Below are 22,427 nucleotides of genomic sequence, written 5' to 3'. Positions count from 1 at the left end.
TTTGGACAACTGGGGACATAAAACTGTCTTAGAAACCTAATGAGGTTTTAGCAGTGATTACACCATCATTCACAAAACCGTAGTCTTCCATAAATCAAGGATTCCTCCATGCTCTCTGCTTACAGCTTTTCTATGTCTCAAACTGGATCCTATCATCCATCAATCTGCCTGACCTGTCTTTGTAAAGCAGTGGTTCTCAGACCCAGACTGAGTATGAATTCAAATCACCTCGGAGGCCTGCTCAACAAACCAGTGTCCTGGAGATTCTAATTTAATAAACCTCAATGTGGGGCTAGGAATCTCTTTTAATAAAAAGTTTCACAGGTGATTCTGATACATACGCCCAATAAGAGTGCAATTTCTCTAAAATTGCAGCAAGGATTGACAGACAAATGACACTAACACATCTATACACAAGCAAGTCATCTGCTTCCAGCTGAAAGTCAGGCTGCACATTCTTCAACTGCCAACTCAATAGTCTTTCCAATACGTGAAGAAAGACCATGAAAAGGGCTAGTTCTTCCAATAAGGTCAATTTTTTAAAAAATTCCATCAGTTCTAAAAGGATTACCTTTCATAACAGAGGAATAGGATAAGCCATAGAAAAGAAGTACAGATTTTATAAGAGACATACTTCATTTTCATAGGAAAATCGTAAGAAGACAATAAGGCTTTAAATCTAATTTGGGAAAGTGACTCTTAATAAATCAAAAGATTGTTACCAGACCTAGCCAGTAATAAATTTAAAAAGGAAAGTAACCTTAAATTAAATAATTCATGAACTCAGGCACACAGGTAATTTCCTAAAATTCCCTATCAACAATTCAAGCTGCAGGACATATATTTACTTTGCTACATTAGAATTCAAATTTCTCATCTTCAAGGGCTTTTGTTTGTCCAGCTTAATACTCTACAGCAAATCAGTAAATATTAAGGCTAATGTACCTACATAAAATTTTCCTCAAAATAAAATCTATGAACACCCCAGGTCAACTTTTTTTCCTGTAGAGAGAAAATAAACTAAATAATGTTAGTATTAATTACAGATAGAAGGGAGTGAACCCATTATGTGCTGAAGTCCCAACCAACCCTTAGTTGCTTCTTTTTCCCTTTCCCCAACTCCTCCTATCCAACTTACTACTGATTGCTCTAATGTTCTAATATCAGATCCTTCATTTCTTCTCCACATCCCTCCTACTTCTTTCTTCTTTCTTTGTTTCATTATCTTTTTGCTTTGTTAACATCACCAAAAAAACAATTTATTTGACATTCACTCTGGCAGCCTGTCCCAGTTGTTGGAAAGCTGTTCAGCCAACTGTTCTTTGACACTTCCTGTCACTTTTTCAAAACCAAACACATCTTATTTACCGTATAGCTTCCAGACAGATGAAAAGTCTATAAAGACAAAAGAATGAGCCCTGTCATCCAGAATGATGTTCCATCAGAAGTTCTAAATAAGAGACTTTATGACAATGAAGTTCTAAATAAGATACTTTATGACAATAAAGTTCCATTATTGTAGAAAATCCCATTTATTGTAAAAAAATAAATATGAGAAAAAGGAAGAATTGTTTAAACTCGTGCACTAAGGAGAAAAGGATGACCATCTTGGATGCCAGCCAACCACAAATACCCTCTGTACTTGTCCAGAGACTATAGAATGATCACTATCCTCATTACAATGGCAAATTATAATGAAATCTCTGAGGATGTTAGAGAAAGGCCTTCATTTCTGGATTGTCAAAACAATTATAATAAAACAGCTGCTCACCTTCATCTGAGGAATATAACACATTATTTCTCCTCTTCTTCACAACAAGCCTGTTTTTGGATATCTGCTGCTAGATAACAAACCCCAAGGAAACTTGGTGACTTATTACCATGAATTATCATCTCTCATGTTTCTGTGAGTGGTCTGGGCTCAGCTGGGCAGTCGTCCCTTGGGGTTTCTCATGCAATTTTAGTCGATGGCACTTCATACTGAAATTATCTGAAGCTCGCTGGGTGGGGATGTCCAAGGTAATTTACATGTCTGGCACATCAGCTGGGAGAGCTGGAGCAGCCACAACTTGGCCAGGAACTGGTCTTTCTCCACGTAGCTAGCTTGGGCTTCCTCATAACATAGTGGTCAGACTTCCTACCTGGCTGTGGCTTCCCCCAGAGTGGACAGGCCAAGAAAACAAGGTGGACAATGCAAGGTTCCTTATGACTTAGCCACAGAAGCCCTGCAGCATCTCCTTGACTGCATCTACTCATTAACTGGGCCAGCACAGATTCAGTACAGGAGATAACCACATAGGGTATGAACTTCCAGAGGCTCTCTGGGCCATCTTAGCTAGCACAATGCCAACTGAGTAAATTGGGAGAAGTACTATTGCCCTTAGATTACAAATAAGAAATAGGTTCATTGATTCTAGGTCTGAGATGCAAAACCTAGAAACTGGGACAGAAATCTAATTATTCAGATTCTAAGTCCAATATTCAGCTTGTACTAAGCAGGTGACAATCTTAAAATGGATTACACTTAATAAAGTAAATGATTTTTTCTTGCAAATGTTAATTTCATCTGCAATTAATTAATCATCTATATAGAGTGGACATTTCAGGGAAGTCTGCTGTCCCACATTAATCATACCTTCTGCTGCTAACAACAATCAATTTTCCTTCAGGAACACTGATCCATCCACACTGGACTCATGATACCCTGCTCTACCCTAGCTAAGGGCAACACGTGCTCAAGTATTCTCTGTCTCTCTCTTGTCTTTCTCTCTCTGATCTGAATCTTAAAAAGGGTGGCAAAATGTTTGCAATGTTAGAAGCTCATTTATTCTAGTGGCAACATCCTGGAGAGACTGTCAAATAGTTGTTGCTACAGAGAAGACTCATACCCCCCACCTCCAGGCCTGGTACTCTGGACTCTGGTCACCTGATGCCCTTCCCATTAATGCCCTTTGTGCTGATGCAAGACAGAGTCTACAACCTGAAGGTCAGAGACGCTGAACACAGGAAGGATAACGTAGTAATTGTGCACACCAGTTCTGAGGTGTAACTCAATTTAGTTTAAATATGACTCTGCCACTTCCTTACCAATGTATGCATCCTAGTAAAGTTTCTCAACATCACCGACACTGCTCCTCATCTGTAAAATGAAATTAGTAATATCATCTTCTTCAAAGAGTTGCAAAGATAAAATGTGATAATATAAGTCATGCACCATGTCTGGCTTGGAGTAAACTCAATAAATGTTAGCTATTATGTTTAATATTACAGATCCATATTCCCTTATCTACGGTTTTAATATCCAGAAAACTCCAAAAACCAAACCCATTGTCAGCAAAACCTGACTTCAGCTGAAAAGAAGCTCTTTATGATCTTTATCCCAATCAACCACCAAGAAATGTCATTCTGCTTGGGTGCTTCCCAAGACCCTACTGGAATGTCACACAGCATACACCATAGGTAGAATATTACCTTTCTAAAATCTAAAATTTCAAAACACATTTGACCCCAAGGGTTTCAGATAAGATACTAAAGTTCTGTAAGTTAGTATTATTCAAGAAATCTATAATAAAAACTGCACACACTGAGAACAGTGGCTGTGAAGAACTGTAGGTGATCCTATAAAACTGGAACTATTTATCAAAACCCAAAAATTATACTAAGGCCAATTTCAATAACAAACAAACATTTTATATGGAACTAATACTGCTTATATAGACAAATTGCGCCAAAGGAACAAATTTACATATAATTTGATAAACTACTCTACAAATATGCTACTTCCAGTTAAGGCATGTAATTAGAACAGCATCTTCCAGTTTTTAAATTAGCATGTGTTTAAGAATTATATTTTATTACCTGAATTAAATACCATTGGTTTCACACTAGTAGGTTTCTCACAGGCTTGCTATTTGCTCATATTGTACTCTTTTTATTCATACTGAACTGGATAAATCAGAGGTCTGAATTCTGGTCCCATCCTGGGACTTTTGCTTTTGCGTATTTTGTCAGATCTGGCTCTCAATGGTTCAGAGCTCCAGAAAAACAGATCAAAATGCTGCAGCACCTTCTCTCTAGGGTTAAATTTTAACTTCAGAAGAAAGATTCTGAGGCTCTGTCTTTAAAATAAAAATGAAAAGTTGAGGACAAACGTGTACAACCCCCCACAGGATAAAAATAAAAATTATAATTCAAATCAGAATGACATATGGACAGAGCCATATAACTTATGATAATGAATAAAGTTATGATGTGCTCTGTCACTTTATCACTATAGTTCGTTAGACCCTTTATAAAAAAAACTCTTCCTTAAAATGTATTCTAATTCACAGTGGAAATAGTTTTGGGAGCAAGCAAGTGATAGTATGTAAAATTTACATGTAATGCCAGTTTTGAAAATCTTCATTTGAGAAAACAGGTCTATCTACTACCACTGCAAGATTCATCCATGAAATTGTTACCAGTCACAGATCCCACTGCTTGCCCCCAAATAAAAACAAACAACCCAAAAGTCATAAGTCGGCGAAAATGGAAGTCAGCTTTTATTCAGGAATACCAGTGACCTAAGGAGAGATGTTAGTCTAAATCATCTTTCCAGAAAACCTGAAGAAGAATGGCCAACCAAACTAAAGCCATCTCAAGGACTCAGATTACTGAGGGGTTTTTAAAGAGGGCACTGAGAGAACGGAAAGTGGGAAATGAAAAGGGTGGGGGGAGGGTCATATGACCTGCAGGGGCTCCATGCAAGAAGCCTGGTGCAAGGTCTCACAAAGGTTCCGCCTGGTTTCCACTCCCATCCTTGTTATTATCTCTGGGTTCTGCTGGAGGGATGGAATCAGCATAGCTCTACTGATGTTTTCCTTAACTTCTCAGGGTCTGAAGGCTGGCTAGAAAACAGCTTTATATTTATGTAAAAATGTTGTCTTCCCCATTACCAAGGTTCAAAATATCAAGTAACCATGGGAAAAGAGGGAACTCAGAGAAATGCATGCCAAGAAAAAACTGTATTCCTTTAAAATCTTTTAAAGCCTATGCACTTTTAGATAACAACATGGCTTCAGAATTGCTCACGCCAATAAAATGTGTTTGAAACAATCTATTTGTTCATAAGAACATTGATATATAGTATGTAACTTTATGTACAATCTGATTATGTAGGTAGGCAAATGAAGAAATTGAGTTATATAAAAGCCAAAAAGCTTGCTCAAGGTCATGAAGTTAATTACCAAGCAGATGATGTAAAAGACCACTTGTTAAAAACAATCTAACTTTAATAACAGGGTGAAGAGCTTCTCTCCAAAGTCTCCATCATATTTTTGGTTTTCATGAATTTTTCAGAGAGTATCTGTTTTTAAGGTAGTACAAACATACCCAAGAAAAATAAGACCTGTTACAAGAAATTAAAACCAAAATCTAGAAACATACCCTCTTTACATGTGTGCTAAAGGAAATTAAATGCTATCAACACTTGATTATTTCCAAGAATTAAAAAGAATGCAAAATATTATATCCAAAACAACTTATTTATTTATCCCTGCACCACACAAAACTACTGGTTTCTCTTAAGTCCACCAAGGAAACTAACAATTCTTTTGTTTCTCATTGCAAAAAGCTGCATCCAACACCAACTAAAGGTCTCTGTACACAATGTTATTTTTTGTAGGTTTGGACAAGCATTTGCAATGTTCCGTGGGATCTTGATGGTATCACAGAAGAGAAGGGTTTTGTGGTATTAAAAAATAATAATAAAACAAATCAAAAAATTTTAAAGCTTGGGAAATTTGAGGTTAATAAAGTTTGTGGAATTTTGTTTTATCTTGCTTTCTTAAATAATTTCTCTGGCCTTTAACGTGTTAGTATATATTATGAACTTACAAAAGAGGCATTTCCTAAATATCTGACCACAGAAAATGTTAGTCTGTAGTTGCTCCATGACCTACGGAGTATATTTTGAATTATTATTTTCTACAATACAATCTAATCATCCAAAGATTTCTGTAAAACCAAAATTTAGTCTATTTTTAAAAGTTTTCAGTGATAGGGACATATTGAGGCAAGACATTCAATTCTGGATCATTCCATTCAGTTACCTCTCTGTGGCAACTGAGTGGAATATGTCCTGGATCTGACCTCCATGCAAATGCAAAACAGATCTAAGTCATCTTTCACTTGAAAATGTTTCATATACATAAATCCTATGCAACTCCTTGCAATGAATTTCCACCACAAGCTAAACATCTAAGTTCTTCATGGGACGTGGTTTAGGATGCCATTATCATCTATGCTGACCTCCTCTTGATACATGCTTGTCTGGAAAAATCCTTCTGAGCGTAGATCACAGTCCTCAGATTGTGAGCATATATTAGTGCAGGATTAATATTGACGAGGTCTTCCCTGAGCCCAAGCTCTGGCTTTGCCATTCACTATCTTTGAGACAAGACATGTTAGCTAACTTTGTAAGCCTTACTCTACTCATCAGTAAAATAGTAATAACAACAGTACTTGCCATTGTGACGTTTCTGTAAACATTAAATCTAAAATATTGAATCTGCTGCATGATAAATGTTCAATAAATATTAGCAAGTATCAATATATCCATTTTGGAAATATGTGTTTTCTTCCAGCCCATTTTTAAAAAGTAGAATTCACCAAGTGCTCAACAATGACTGATTAGCTCAGGGTTGCAATCAGCAGGCAAATGGAACAGTGAAGAAAGAAACTGGCAGAAGATTAAAAATAAGCCACAAATTATCTGCAAGCAGATAAAGCCCTGACTGCATAATCATTACCAACTAGACTCTATCTTTGTCTTCCCATGTAGTAACATGTCACTTTCTTTTAAGGGTTTCAGTGAAACACACTGAGCAAAAGCTTTCAATTTGAAAGAGAAATTGGGGTGTTGAAATAAACATCTTTTAACAACATGAACTTCATCTTTTCTTGCTCTGCTTGAAAGAGTGGCATTCAGAGACAGAACAAAATTCAATGTCGAGTTATCTTCTACTCTTGGTCTGATGCCACTCAGCGCTGAGCCTGCTTTTGACTACACCAGTGGAGCTTGCAATCTTTTAATTCTGAGCATGACTTATACTTTCCTGTAGCACCTTTTAAACACGGGCAGAGCTCTATAACCATGATGGATGTGGCTTCACTTAATCCAAAACTCTAGCATCTTCTAGGTCCAAGAATTCTTGGCACTGAGCAGCTGAACTGAACTTGGCCTAGATTTCCAATACGGATTCTGATCCTTCTATAATTGGTGTAGTTATGGAGAATTCTTGGCAGGAATATTAAAAGTGAAGAGACCCAAATTATCTCTCATGTAATTTCTCTGATATTTTAGGAATGCTCTTGATTTCTGACAATCAATTGAAAAAGCAAATAAAGAGACTAGTTTCAATCATGGTGCTTGTTCTCAAAGGATTATGAAGCATCACACAAGTTAAATTAGCCTGAATTTTTCACTATATTAAGATCAGGTTACTCCCCTTTCCCTCCTTCCACTTAATTTGATCAAATATTAAGTTTGTTCCTAAATTGAGAAAAGGAAAAAGAAAAAAAAAAAAAAAGGCAACCTCTAGGCTCTGAAGGATGATTCACAAAAAGGTATATCTAAAAGTTCTCTGACATAATTGTTATTCCTGAACACCCTGGCCACTCCCTCAGCCACAGCATATTGGGGCTGTGATGAGAACCTGACAAAAGGCTACAATGTATCAGGTGCCATCTTAGCAAGGGCACCACCCACAAAACTGGGGAGATAGTGACTTAACCAATCCAATCTTCTCTTGAGAAAAGAACAAGCAATTCATTGAGAAAGTATAAAAAAACACAAACCACAAAGATGAAAAAGACAGAATAATTAGGTAAACTATATTAACTGTGTAACAGTGAGACATGGGTCCACAAACTGCTAGCAAACCTAATCATGTAAAAGTCACAAATGATCCCATATAACCTTCTAGTCCTGAACTACTCCCCATCTTAGTGAGGTCCAGGTACACCATGGTTGTGTAACTTTCTCAGAATTCCCATCAGAATCTTCCACGTGGAAGATATTTCTCTCATCTTTATTTCTGTATTTCACCTAGTACTTAAACTCCTAGTACCTAACAGAACCTAAATAAGTCTCTATTGCTTGCAACCAAAGGAGGCCAATACACATTTAAATGTAAGAAAAATACTACTTGATGAGTTTTCAGCCATGTTTAAAGTTGCATTCTCCCCTCCTCCTCTCAACCCTGCTATATACAGCACTTAGTTTTGTGTATCAAATTATCTTAAATGACCATTCCATTCAAAACAATTATGTGCTAAGAAGTTAACACCATCAAGCATAGGGCTAAGAACTGCAAGATGCTCAATAAATCTTACTAGTTGATCATTAAATAAAGTACACAGGACAAAAAATTATTAAATCAATATTTCTTAATTATAAGGTATAAATCTACTAGAAACCAAGATCACTACTTCTTACTGCCCAGAAAGTACAAGAAACGGTGTCATATAAGGGAACCAAAATTAGACTTCACTCATAAACTTACTGAGAATTTAATATTAGGAACTCTGAGACACACTGAAATGCACCATGCATTGAGAGCAGAGACAAGACAAAAATACAGTCAATTATGTCAAGAAGCTCAGTCTAATGGGAGATATAGACAAGAACACATCATTACATACACTAGAGATGTATGTTTTCACTTTCCATCTTATCACATAAGATCCTGTGGGTTCTAACTGGATAGAGATCGGTGACCGAAGAAAATCATATTCATTGGAGGACATTTCATAAAGACAGTGAACTGTTCAATATTCAGACTTTATAATGGTTGTACTGAAGACTCCATAGCCAATGGATGTTTGCAATTAAGATATACTATGGAAAGGATTTTTGGTATAACACAGAGTCACAACCAATGTTGATCATACCTAGTAGGAGGGAAATCCTAAGTATAATGGGTTTTCAAAATTAAAACACATACACACCCACCAAAAAGGAAATATGAGGGTCACAGAAATCTATGCCCAAAAGAATGGAAATCTGAATCTCAAAGAGATAGGTCTAGAAGTTATATCTGCACTCTTATATTCATTGAAGCACTATTCACAATAGCCAAGATATGGAAAAAACCTAAATGTCCATCAGTGGATGAATAGATAAAGTTAATGTGGAGCATACACACACACACACACACACACACACACACACACACACACACACACACACACATTATCCAGTGGAATATTATCCAGCCTTAAAAAAGAAGGAAATCCTGCCATATGCAAAAACATGTAGGAACCTGGAGGACATTCTGTTAAATGAAATAAGCCAGTCACGGAGGGTCAAATACTGGATGATTCTACATATATGAGGTAGCTAAAATAGTCAAACTCATGGAAACAGAGAGTGGAATGGTGGCTTCCAGGGTCTGGTAGGGAGGGGAAAATGGAGAGGAGTTGTTTCAACCGTTATAAAGGGTATAAAGTTTCATCTATGCAAGATGATCAAGTTCCAGCAATTTGCTGCACAACATAGTGCCTATAGTTAACAATACCGTGTCATGTAGTTAACATTTTGTTAAACAAGCATATTTCAAGTGTTTTTTTTAAGAGTATCTATTTCTTTATTAATAATATTTTTTTACATTCTATGATTTTGTTGCAGAGCATTTGGGAGGTAGGGGCAGAGGGGAAGCGGGGGAATGAAATAGGATGGGAGAAGAAGAAAGGAGGAGGGGCAGGGTTGAGGCCTGTGGCATCCCCCTCATTCCTGCAGGGAAGACCAGACAGCTTCCAGCGGTGGCTTGGTTATAGCTCGGCTGGGTGCAGATGTCAGGGGTGTGTGGCTAAAGTCCTCACCCTCCCACTGCCCCAGCTTGGGAGCCCATGGAGCTTCTTGACGCAGCTCAGTGTCATCGCTGGGCTGGTTGAGGGTGAAGGGAGGCATGGCCGAGGCCTTGAGGCCCTTGGCCCCCCACCACCACCACTCAGGCTCAGGAGAGACTGGGGTGCTTCCTCCAGTGGCTCGGTGGTTGCCGCTGGGCTGGTTGTGGGGGTGGGGGGGCATCAAATGTTCTTACCACCAAAAAAGGGCAGAGTGGGGGGCAGGAGGAAATTTTTGGAGGTGATGAAGAATATATTTATTGCCTTGATTGTGGTGATGGTCTCATGGGTATATGCATATGTTCAAACCCATCAAATCATATACATTTTTTATATGCAGTTTTTTGTATATCAGTTATGCCTCACTGAACCTGTTTTTTTAAAAAAGAAATCTATGCAGACAAAGGCATTCAGAAATGCATGACCTCAAATAGAAAAGACCCCTCTGTTTACCAAGAAAGTCGCCATTACCTACAACTGTCCCATTTTAACAACATACCAAGTTGACCTTAGTGGCATGGTTAACGAGTGAGAAGACAAGTGAGAGTGAAAGCTGGTACTGATATCTTTTCTCTCACCACAGCTCTGTTCATATTTTTTTGATATTCCCTTCCCCTTTCCTCCACTGCCAATCTAAAAATCTCTGCTGGTGGCTTGAAAATTTTACCTGACTTCTTCCGGCACATGCTTTGACAGGATATATTGCCAACATATTGTAAGTGATTTTTTTTTTTTTTTCTAATTTTCTTTCTATATGGAAGACTGGCCACAGGAAGATTCCTCTTACTTACTCTTCATACATCAATAGTGTAGGGTTTTATCTTCTGAATTTTTTGTTTTTTCTTTGTGGAATTGTTAGAGGTTTTCCTGAACTTTTGGCTTTGACTAGCCCACCTCTTAAATTATTTTAATATGGGGCCGAGCCCGTGGCGCACTTGGTAGAGTGCTGCGCTGGCAGCGCGGCGACGCTCCCGCCGCGGGTTCGGATCCTATATAGGACTGACCGGTGTACTCACTGGCTGAGTGCCGGTCACGAAAAAACGACAAAAAAAAAAGAAAAAAAAAAAAATTATTTTAATATGTTCATATATTTAAAAATTCACCAGGGCCTAATCAAGAATAATTAAAAATTCACCAGGGCCTAATCAAGAATAATTAATATGGCCATGCATCATCTTCAGTGCTCCTAATTTGCTACACATTTTGGTTTTACTTAGAGACACAGAATCAGGATGACCGTGCTATGATGTCAAGCTGCCTGGTGATCCCAAACATAGTTTTGATATGTTAAGTGGTGCAAGGCAAGAGCTGTAAATCTGAAATTCTAACAATCATTTCTTAGCCCCCAAACACAAAGTAAATTTCTAAGGAATTCTCCAACAATAAATCACCATATGTCAGCGACTAATTACAGCCACTGTAGTGCTAGAAAACTACAGCATCTCAATAAATCTTGTGAGATGTCAGTTCAGAAACATTAGGGTGTGGGCGAGGGACATACCACTGCTGGATACAGGAGTAGCAGAGATATCTGAGTATCCCTCTAAGCAGCAGTGGGGCAAAAGCTGGACCAACCAAAGAAAGGGATCCATTAGAAAAACACTGTCTAAATTTGCCTAGATACTGACCAGAAAGAACATTTTTAATGCATGAAAATTAGTAAAGTCATTCTGATTATCAATTGCAATGATACAATAAAAGGGGAAAATCCTCTGGAAGTATAGCTATGTCACAAATATTGGTATGTTGCAGACGAAAGAACAGAGACCTTAGAATTGGAATACCTCTGCCAATTATTAATTTACAATTATGTAACCTTGAGAAACGCATTCAGCCTTTTTGAACTTAAGTTTCCACAACAGTAAAGTGAGGATAATAATTTCCATCTCCAAGAGTTTTTGTAAAGATTAGATATAATGTATGCCAAGGTGCCAGTTATAGAGTTAATGCTCAATAAGTGAGAGCTATTATTCACTGTTTACTCTACTATGCCTGACTGTGAGTTCTCAAAAGATCAGCTAGGCTATCATGTTGGTGCCAAATGGTAAGGCTGCCCTAAGCCGAGAACATATTTTCCTGGCTTCTACCTGCTGCACAATTCAAAAACCAGTCTGGCCCATCCCATCATGCCTTTGTCTCACCTATAGTATTCAATATCTCATAATATAACATGGTAACCTTGAACTGAGAGTCCCCAATGAACTAATACAGCTGGATAGGACAGGAACACCAGCAACCATAACCATGCACAAGCTCACCTAACATAAGCTGTTATACCTGAATATGCTATCATTTCAAGGCTTTCTGAAAATTGCTAAGATTGACAAACTATGGAATGAACTTCTGCTAATTGCTAAGGGGCTACTGCATCAATTCAAAAGTTATGAAGATACTGTTTTGAGAATATAAATTATGATAATTTCTTTGCAGAGCAATTTGGAAATAACTATATATGTTAAAAAAGGTGAAACGTACTACTTCTTGACTGAGAAATGCCAATTCGTCTTTCAGGAATTTATTCTACAGGTATACCTACACATGTTTATAAAAATATTGTTTATAATAGCAAAGGCCTGTGAAGAACATAGACAAAGATAAGCAAGGGTCTAGTATTATCACCTTGGTACAAGACAACAAATACTCTGAGTAGTTACTGTCAGACAAGAGTTGGCAATGTGTAGACTAGCATAGACTGATATCTAAGATTCACCTTTAAGTGAAAAAAGGATCTTTCATGCCATTTTTTTTTTATAGTAAGCATTCAGATTTTTTTTAATTGAAGAAGTATGTTAACATATATATACTCACATACAATAAACATCTCTGAAATGATAAACAAATAATAATAACATTGTCTCTAGGGGAAAGAGCTAGCAGAAAGTGATAAAAAGGAAGTTTTGACCAGGTACCCTTTTATATTATTAAATAGGCATACTCACAGGCATATAACCTTTATGGAAAAATAATTTAAAAATACAAAGGATTATAAAGGCAAACTGAAATGGAAAGTTCACACATAATCCATGGAAATTAAACAACTTGAGCAGCCAATTCAAATTAATCAAGGCCCAGACCCGACTTCTTCATCAGTAACAGAACTTTTACTTTTAAATTACATGGATAATTACCTTAACTCTTCATTTTAACAATATAGATGGAGGTTGTACACTTGAATTTTTCAAGCTGTGAATGGAAACTCAGCCAAGTTACAAGTTTGACACTTGCTTATATTCTTCATTGAAAAACTCCATATACGGCCTAAGTTCTATGGTAACCTATCTTACAATTCTATAGGACCAGAGGACACAGATCTCTAGGCACATAACTTCGACTTGAAATGACATATTCACCATCTCTACTGCTGTACTGACTTCCAGACTTTGGTAAGAGGAAGTGAGAAAGAAATGGAGGGAGGGAAGATGGGAGGGAAGGAAAGAGAGAGTGAGGAGAGTGAGAAGGATGGAAAAAGAGGCAGGAAGTGGGGGAAGGAAGGAAAAAAGGAAGGAAGGAAGTCATATTATTAATATTTATCATCAGCGTGCCCAGACCTTCAAAAGTGACTTGAGATGTAGAGACAGCCACCCAAAGTATAAGGATCCTCCCAAACATCAATATTACACTTGAAGATTTAAGATCTCTACAAAAGTATCAATGAGCTAGCCTTAGATAGTAGTCCACACTCATGACAATCATACCCATACTAAAAAATTACTTATCTATTACCTAAATGCCTCGTGTTATAGTTAAAATGATAGGGAAGTTAAACATATTTAAAAACTAGTAAAGTATAAAACTAATGTTTCCCCTGTAACATGCTCTCATACTGGAATCCCGCTAAACTGTCCTCATTTTCCCAATGTCACATTTCTCCTGCATCATTTTAGTTATAGTCCCCTCCACCCAGCTCAGTCTAAGGCTTTTGCGACAAATGACAACTCAATTGTTTACACATAAAAACTTAAGTCAGGTTGTGAATCAAGCTGTTACCTGCCTACTGTCCCTCACATGCTGTCATCTTTGCCTGGGACTTTCTTCTCTGGTTACTGTCTAAATAGTTTCTTCTCAAATTTGGAGTCTCAAAATTAACATTCACCAAGAAGCCCTCCTTGACCATGCCATCTAAAAGATCCTGCCCACATAACTCTTCATCTCATCACCCTCCTTCCCTCCTTCAGAGCAACTATATAGTTTAGAATTATTCTTATTTTAAGTATTAATTGTTTAACTCCTTTTTTAGTATCCTCTACCAGACACTAAGCTCCATGACAGTAGGTTCCATGTCTGACTTCTCCTTCTTACCCGCAGGATCTGGCTTGGCCCTAGCCCTTAGTAGCACTCAGTATCTTTAGGTAAAATGCAAGAATAAAGTGAATTTTATTAGTGAGAGATTCCATTCACATCTCTCTAAATTATTCCACTTGGACTAGAAGACAAAAAAGCCACACCTGGAAACCTATTTGTAGACTCTCTTTTTGAAACTTCTGTGTTCCCATCTACTCTACATGGCATCTACGAAATTTCCCAGTTCCTGCGGAAAACATCAAAAGTATTGGAGATGATAGAATTTGGTGTCATCCATCATTCATCATTCTGCAAAAGTCCAATGGCACCTCTGTGGATAAGGACGTCCCAGTAAAGTTCTTTGAAAAACAATAAGAAAACCTTGTTTAAACAGAGGGAATAAGGAATCTTGGTGTAGTACTCAGGGTTCTTGCAAAAACAAAATCAATAGAATGGATGTATATATGGAGAGAAAGAGAGGAAGAGAAATTTATACTAAGGAATTGGTTGACATGATTGTGGAGGCTGGCAAGTACAAAATCTGTAAGGTAGGTCCTCAGGCTGGAGACCCAAGAAAGAGTTAATGTTGCAGCTAGAGTCTGAAAGCAGTCTGTTGGCAGAATTCCCTCTTCCTTGGGGGAGGTCAGTCTTTTCTGAAGGCCTTCAGCTGATCAAATGTACCCCACCCACACTATGGATCTGTTTTACTCAAAGTCCACTGATTTAAATGTTAATCTTATATTAAAAATATCTTCACATCTTCATCCAGACATGTTTGACTAAATATCTGGACCTAGCCAAGTTGACATATAAAGTTAACCATCACACTTGGACCCTGTAATGGCATTTACATATTACTCAATTTATCTTCTGTGGCAAAATGAAAGACATGCAACCGAAACCTTTTTCTAAATGTCATAACAAGATGCAAAAGCATGTACTTTTAAAATGAAACTTCATGCTCAGTGCGACTAATAAGCATGCATTTGGACCCATACATAAATCCCCTTCACTGAGTTTTATGGCCAGTAGTAAAAATCATTTTTTTCCTTCTGTTTAAATTTTGTGGTCAGAGTAACAAAAAATCATCAAATTCAATGTTTTCTAGAAGTTTAGCAATATTTGGAAACCCATGTATATGAAAAATGTATTAAATAGTGAATTTTGAGTATTCTAATGCATTTAAGATTAGTAATGAATAATATTACATGTAATTTACATGCACAAATCGCCAATCTACTATAACTATAAAAATTCTCTTTATACCATACCAATGTTTGTTGAAAATCTTAACATTTTGAAATGGTTCTTAACATTTGAAATGCCTTCCCAACCCCTAAAATTCATGAAGATTCACTTTCCTTGCAATAAAATATACTTCTGAAAGCAATGTGCACATACTGATGTGTTTTAAGCGTACAATGATCATTAAACATAGAAGTCTCTGCCTTAACCAGGATTCCAAATTGGGTAAGAGCTTTAGCTCACAGTCAGGTATACCTGGGATCTGACACCAGTTGACATTTACCAGCTGTATGACCTGAGTCAAATTACATAATCTCTCTGATTCTCAGTTTTTTAATCTAGGACCTAGGGGTCATCACAGCATCCAGCTCATAGGATTTTTATAAGGTTAAATGAGGTAATACAATAAAAGCATTTAACAGTTTACCTGGTATATTGTAAATGTACAATATTACTCATTATAATTAAAATTCACTTAGACAACCCATGCATTTTTTTTTTAACAGAGCATCTGTAATTACTAGGGGGATTTCTTTATTAGAATCAGAAAAAAAAAATGCAGATGCTCCTTGACTTACGATCAAGTTACATCCCAATAAACCCATAAGTTGAAAATATTGTTTAATACACCTAACCTACTGAACATTATAGTTTAGCCTATCCTACCTTAAATGTGCTCAGAACACTTACATTAGCATATAGTTGGGCAAAATCATGTAACATAAACACAATTTTATAATAAAGGGTTGAATATCCTACGTAATTTAATCAATACTGTACATAAAGTGAAAACAGAATGGTTGTATGGGTACTGGAAGTACGGTTTCTACTGGATGCATATAGCTTTCACACCATTGTAAAGTCAAAAAATCACAAGTCTAATCATTGTTAGTCGGAGACCATCTGTATTTAAAAACATATTCTAAAAAATATAATGATACATATATAAATTAAGTGAAATCATCTGATAGATGTGAAACAATAAAAGCCTGGGTGGTAATGGAACTCACTAGGACTAAATTTCCCAAAATATATTGTAAAGAATATTTCATTATATCTGTCCTAAACCCTACTGTGCCCAATAAAATCATCTAGGAAGCTTTAAAATATGCCATTACTTCCACTCCAGACCAACTAAACTGGTTCATTCTAATCAGCAGCCAGAGCTGAGAGCCATAATATTACATGTCTAGCAGACAATCCTTGTGTTGGGTGGATGGTTGGCAGGGTGGATAGAATGCAGGGAGATTGTTGTACAGTCAAATAAGATTTAGAAATATGCATTTCACAATGCACATAAAGATTCTGAAAAATCCTAATGTAAGAAAACCTTAAAATCCAGAATGTCCTAAGCTTATTTCTATTAAGAAAATTTTTAAAGGGAGTCCTATTTATATCTAGACGAATCAGTGTACCACAGAACATGCTCTAGTTCCCAAACATGGCTGAACATCAGAATCACATGGAGAGCTTATTCAAAATATAGTTTCCTAAAGCTCATCCCTAGAGACATTGATTCAGTACCTCTTGAGTGGGGCTGTGAATCTGTACTTTCTTCTAAAGCTCCAAGGATTTTCTGAGGATCATATTTTGTAGCAATTACCCCATAGAGTTCATATTCAATCTCATAAACATGGCCGTCCTCTTCCACTTCCAAGTAGAGTATAAGGAATGGGTTTTTATGTCTAACATCAGGCCTCCTGCAATGCTTTGCTTCTAACAGAAGCTCAATAAGAATTTAGTGGTGAATGACTGTATATGAAAGAGTATTTGAAGATCATTAGGACTGGGGTCCAATACAATTAAGAACACCAGGCCAAAGTTAAGCTTAGAGATTTTTATACTCAGGCTACTATAAGGGACCCTGGAGAAAGATTTAAGTCTCAGGGCATAAAAACCAAAAGACTCATGGTTCCCAGAGTTAACAATGACAAGTTTGTAAGCAAAGCACAAAAAACTAAATGACCAATCCTTACTGTGGTAACAGAGCCTCATTTGCAGAAAAGACTTTCAGAATTGGCTAGACCAAGAAGGGAACTTTCAGGTGCTGATTACATGAAACATCATAAGGTACTGGGTGATGTGAATTATTCATAGAAGGCACAAGCTTCTAAAGAAACAACCCAGCAGCTGTTGTCATATGAGATTTTAGAACTCCTTTCGAATAAAGCTGTACATAAAAATTGGAAAACCAGGAGAAGGCAGAGGGATTTACACAACAAATTTCTAGGCATATACCCCCATTCTCTAGAACACTAAGATGAGAGAACCTTCTGTAAACTGAGGTCAAGGGTTTGAATTTTCCAAATTCCTGGAGGGCCCCCAAGCTAATCAGTGATGCACCCTGAAAGGGTAATCTATGTGTCTGTGCTGTGGAAGTTCCTAACAGAAAGATAACAGGATAGATCAGGTTATCTGGGAGAACTTCCATTTCTCTTTACAGTTCCTTGACTGCAAGTAAGAATAACCAACTCTTGGAACCCAAGCAAAAGGAGACTCTATCAAAAGGATACAGGGAGTTCATGAGATAGAAAGGAGAACTAGAAGACCATACAGCTCCAAAGTTCCCTAGTAGCAGATAACATTGGACAGTGTGGCCTGAACACTGATACAGTAAATTCTTCATTCTGCTGTTATTGAACTCAAGACTCTATATAAGGAAAGGGTCTGATAACTGCAAATTATGTCACATGCCTGCACCTTTGGTATACTGGAGCAGTGAGAAGAGCTTGGCTGAAGAAACCTGCAGAGAGATTTCCTGGTCCATTTCCTACTGGGAAGGTAGACTCAGGATATATCATCCAACCAGACCACAAACAGTGGAAGAAATTTTGTTGTTAGGAAAGGAAACTTGTTCTTGTGAATTAAAAAAAAAAAAAGTGTCCATTACAGTATCAAATATCAATGGCTACTACTTGAAATGTTCTCAAATAGTATTAGTTTCCTTTTAATAATGTCTATGGACAGCAAATATCATTAGCAAAAGAATGCACCCACGTCAAAGGAGAGAAATAGAAATATGGAATGAAGCCAGAAAATATAATGGACATATTTTCAGGATAATAATAAAGTAGATGGGCACTGGATACCTTGCCATGTAAACCTGTGACATCCAAATGTTTTAAAATGGAAGGAAAAAAAAAAAGTGCCTGTACTCAACTGAAATTGTCCATTTGGAAGCCAGCAGCCATGAGATAATTCTTTTCATACTACAACATAAAAGCATTTAATTACCTTGTGAAATGCTTTTATTTTTTCATTATATGCATAATAATCTTTGTTGTTTGCTCACTTTCTTGGTTCTCCAAATTACTTGTTAATCCCTATGCATATTGGATTTAAATATAAGATACAATAAACCGGTATAAATATTTTATATACACAATGCAATTGTACTTTTGTACCCAGTTTGCTGTTATCTTACATAAATAATGTGAGCCAGAATACGAAATAAGAACTGATCACAGGTTAGGAATATATCTCAATCTAGGCAGGTTATGGATAACACTTCACACATCACCCCCAATCCATCATTCAGATCTCCATGTTGAATTTAGATGGATCTTACAAATTTAACAATCTGATGTCACCCCAGCCCTCTAACATCTTGTAACGCTTTTCACGACATGAAGAATATTGCCCAATTTTCTCATACTCACCCATTTGTCCCATGCTAGAGATGATACTTTGCACAATTCCACGTCACAACCATCAAAAAGCCACTGCTTATTCTCTGCCCAACTCTGGAGGCAGCATTCACATTCTAGTCTATATAATAGTGTGATCAAGGACCCTGCGGCCACACTCCCACTCCCCTAAGGTCCTCTCACACCTTCGCCATTCTCTGAACATACCATTTTCCTTTATGACTCCATGGCCATTGTACATACTATACACTCTTTCCTAGGTGCTCTTTCCAAACCCAACCTGAAAACGCTGCCCATCTTTTTACTTTATCTCAATTATCAATTCCTCTATGCAACGGCCACCATTATATTTCACATTACATTGTAATTTGTTTTTTTATTTACACCAAGCAACAAGCTCTTTGAAAGCATATGTAACATGTCTTTTCATATGTATATGTTAGAAGCCTGTCCTTTAAAACTGGCTATGTAGGTCCTCATTAAAGACTAATCAATCACACTGATGGGGAAGGTGATAGATGTGGGACTTAGGGTTCCTGAATGTTAAGAAAAGGAAGAATGGCTTGAGACACTTCACCACTAAGAGTTTCAAGCAGAAAGTGATGAGAATATGCTCCCACTAAATAATAAAGCCTCCCACCAATGATTTTCAAAGCATTGTGTATTCCAATTATTGATTATATTCCACCTGTTCTTCTGACAATTTTGTGTGTGTGTGTGTGTGTGTGTGTGTGTGTATCTTAGGCTATATAGACTCTGATAATCCTTTGTCCAAACTCGACCATACCTATCTTTAATCCTACAGTATTAGGTCCTTACTATACAAGTAAGCATGTTGAGCATATGCTTAACTTTTAACAGAGAATCAGTTCAGTTCAGTTGGTTCAGCTAAGAAAATGATGCAAATCAATACCTATCAATCTTTAATGTATATAAAAATCACTTATAAAATGAAGATTCTGATACAGTTGACCTGTGGTGGGGACCAAAGTTCTGCACTTCTCACAAGCTCTCAGGAGATGCAAATCTATGGACTATAATGACATCAAGGCCATGGGCAAATTTCTTACATAAATGATATTCTTTTATGAACTATAGACTGTGTACTTAGACTGTACACCTAGCCCCAGCTAGAATGCATGTTCTTAGTCAATGAAACACAAGGTACATAAAATCAAGGAACAATAGCAAATGCAAAGAGTCCCTACTGAGGGCAATTCATTCTATTATACTCAAATATAAGGAAAACAGCCCTTCCACCCACTTCAGTTACTCATCCCAGGTAATTTAGGCAATTGGGAGTGGTGACATCCATCAGTGCAATTATGATTCTGTAGCTCTTTCTAATATCTAAAAGCTTAAGAAAGCAGCAACACCTACCTGGATTTCTATCATCCTTTCCACTGAAAGTATATATTTTGGGACATTCACAAATACTTTGGTCTGGTGCTCAGAAGAATCACTTAGAAAGTATAGTACATAGTGCATCTTGGGAATAATCTAAGGGTAGAGAATACCAGGACGTGAATGATTAGAAGCCTGCAGTCAGGCCAATTTCCATAACAAAGCCACAACTCATATTCTACATGAATTAAGTGAATGAATCAAGGTGTGTCAAGGAATTAAAATACTGATGTAAGTTAGCTTAGTAGATAGCAGGAGAAAAAATTTAAATCACAGTTAAAACAGTAAATAAATTCATTGTATGTGTTAGAAATATAGAAAGAAACATAAAAGTAATTAAGACATCTAAGTAATGAGGTTAAATAATGAACTCTAAAAAAAACTTTTTTTGATATAAACATTCTTTGAATTCCATAAAAAAGATAGTAAATCTACAAGGATGAAGTAGAGAAACATTCAGAACAAACATATTAATGACGTTTCATTCTTGAAAGGCTATAAAAACACATAGGAAGTAAAATAACATTAACCTGTTCCTCTTCAAATATGTAAAACTCCTTCATTGCATGCATATTAATAATACGCCAGTCATTATTGTTATGCTTGCTAAGTTTTGAAATTCAAAGCACCCATAAAGTGACTGCTATTCTCCAGAGTAAACAGAAATTCATTTCCCAGTGCTGTCAGTATTACAAATAAAAAAATAGTGTAAATCTTTTATAAACTTTCAATCACATTTGGCTGAAAGCAACTCGAAACATTTTTATATTTCCACTCTGTCACATGTCAGCATTTCTTTTGCAGAATGGCAAGATGAGCTACAGCTGAAGTAGAAAGAATACAGATGAGAACCTACTCAGTAATTCATTCTTTTTAATAAATAAGATTCTTGACCATAGCCAAAACCATTTCTCCAAAATGAAATCTCAAATAGTGCTAATCTCATTTCAGTTCTGATACAGTGGCTTGCTGTAATAGTCAACCATAAAACAACACACTATGGAAATGTTGCCTTTCTCTCTCTCCATGCAGTGAGGGGAGATTGCATTGTCTATCCTATGGACAGACAAGGGAGCAAATATAAATCATTTTATTTAGTATTTTACAAGAATGAAGTATCAAGTTTGTAAACATAACATTCACATATTTCATCCGTAACACAGATGTCATATTGAAAAAATACATCAAAAGAATAGGATTATAATGATAAACTCAGCATTTTTAGGAATGTTCTAATTATGTGCCTAGCACCAGGCTACGTGTATATACGAGAAAGACATTTTAGTCACAACCCTACAGGAATATCTCCATTACATATATGAGAAAAATGAGGCTAAGAGAGGTTAAATAACTTGGTCTATCGTTACAAATATACAAGTGGGAGAGCCAGGATTTGGATCATCAAATCATTCTGAACCACCAAGTCTGTCTACAGCCTTTTTCTTTATATCACATAAAATAGTGTTTTCCATCTGTGGAGACTGACCCAACCTAAAACATTATTCATTACTTTGAGGAGTACATGACATAAAAGCACCTTTCTTAAGAGTTTACCTTTAAAAATTGATTTAAGGAGCCACATTATAAGAAACCTACTAACAACTGTAAAAGTCCATTAATCAGAAGAGCAGGAAGAGATTCTGCTCTGATTTCTGACATTTAAAAGAAAAGAATTCATTTCAGTTTCAACCGATAACATAAACTACAACACACTGGTAAGTTGTTACTAATAAAAGAATCGAGTAGAGCTAACAGAACTATTAATCCACAATGATCACATGTGACATAGTGCATATACATGCACTTCACAACCACCTTAACAGTACCTACAATTGTGGTGTCTGGAATTCTAACCATTAGGTTGAAAAAAGCAAATGAAGGGAAGATACTAGTAATTTTAAGTTATATTCTAGTAACTGGTGAGTGAGACCCAAAAATGTGCTGAAGAAAATAAAAGGGAACTTC

This window comes from Cynocephalus volans, chromosome 11 (assembly GCF_027409185.1).
Source record: "Cynocephalus volans isolate mCynVol1 chromosome 11, mCynVol1.pri, whole genome shotgun sequence".
Classification (NCBI taxonomy): Eukaryota; Metazoa; Chordata; class Mammalia; order Dermoptera; family Cynocephalidae; genus Cynocephalus; species Cynocephalus volans.
Note: the sequence above shows the minus strand (reverse complement) of the source record.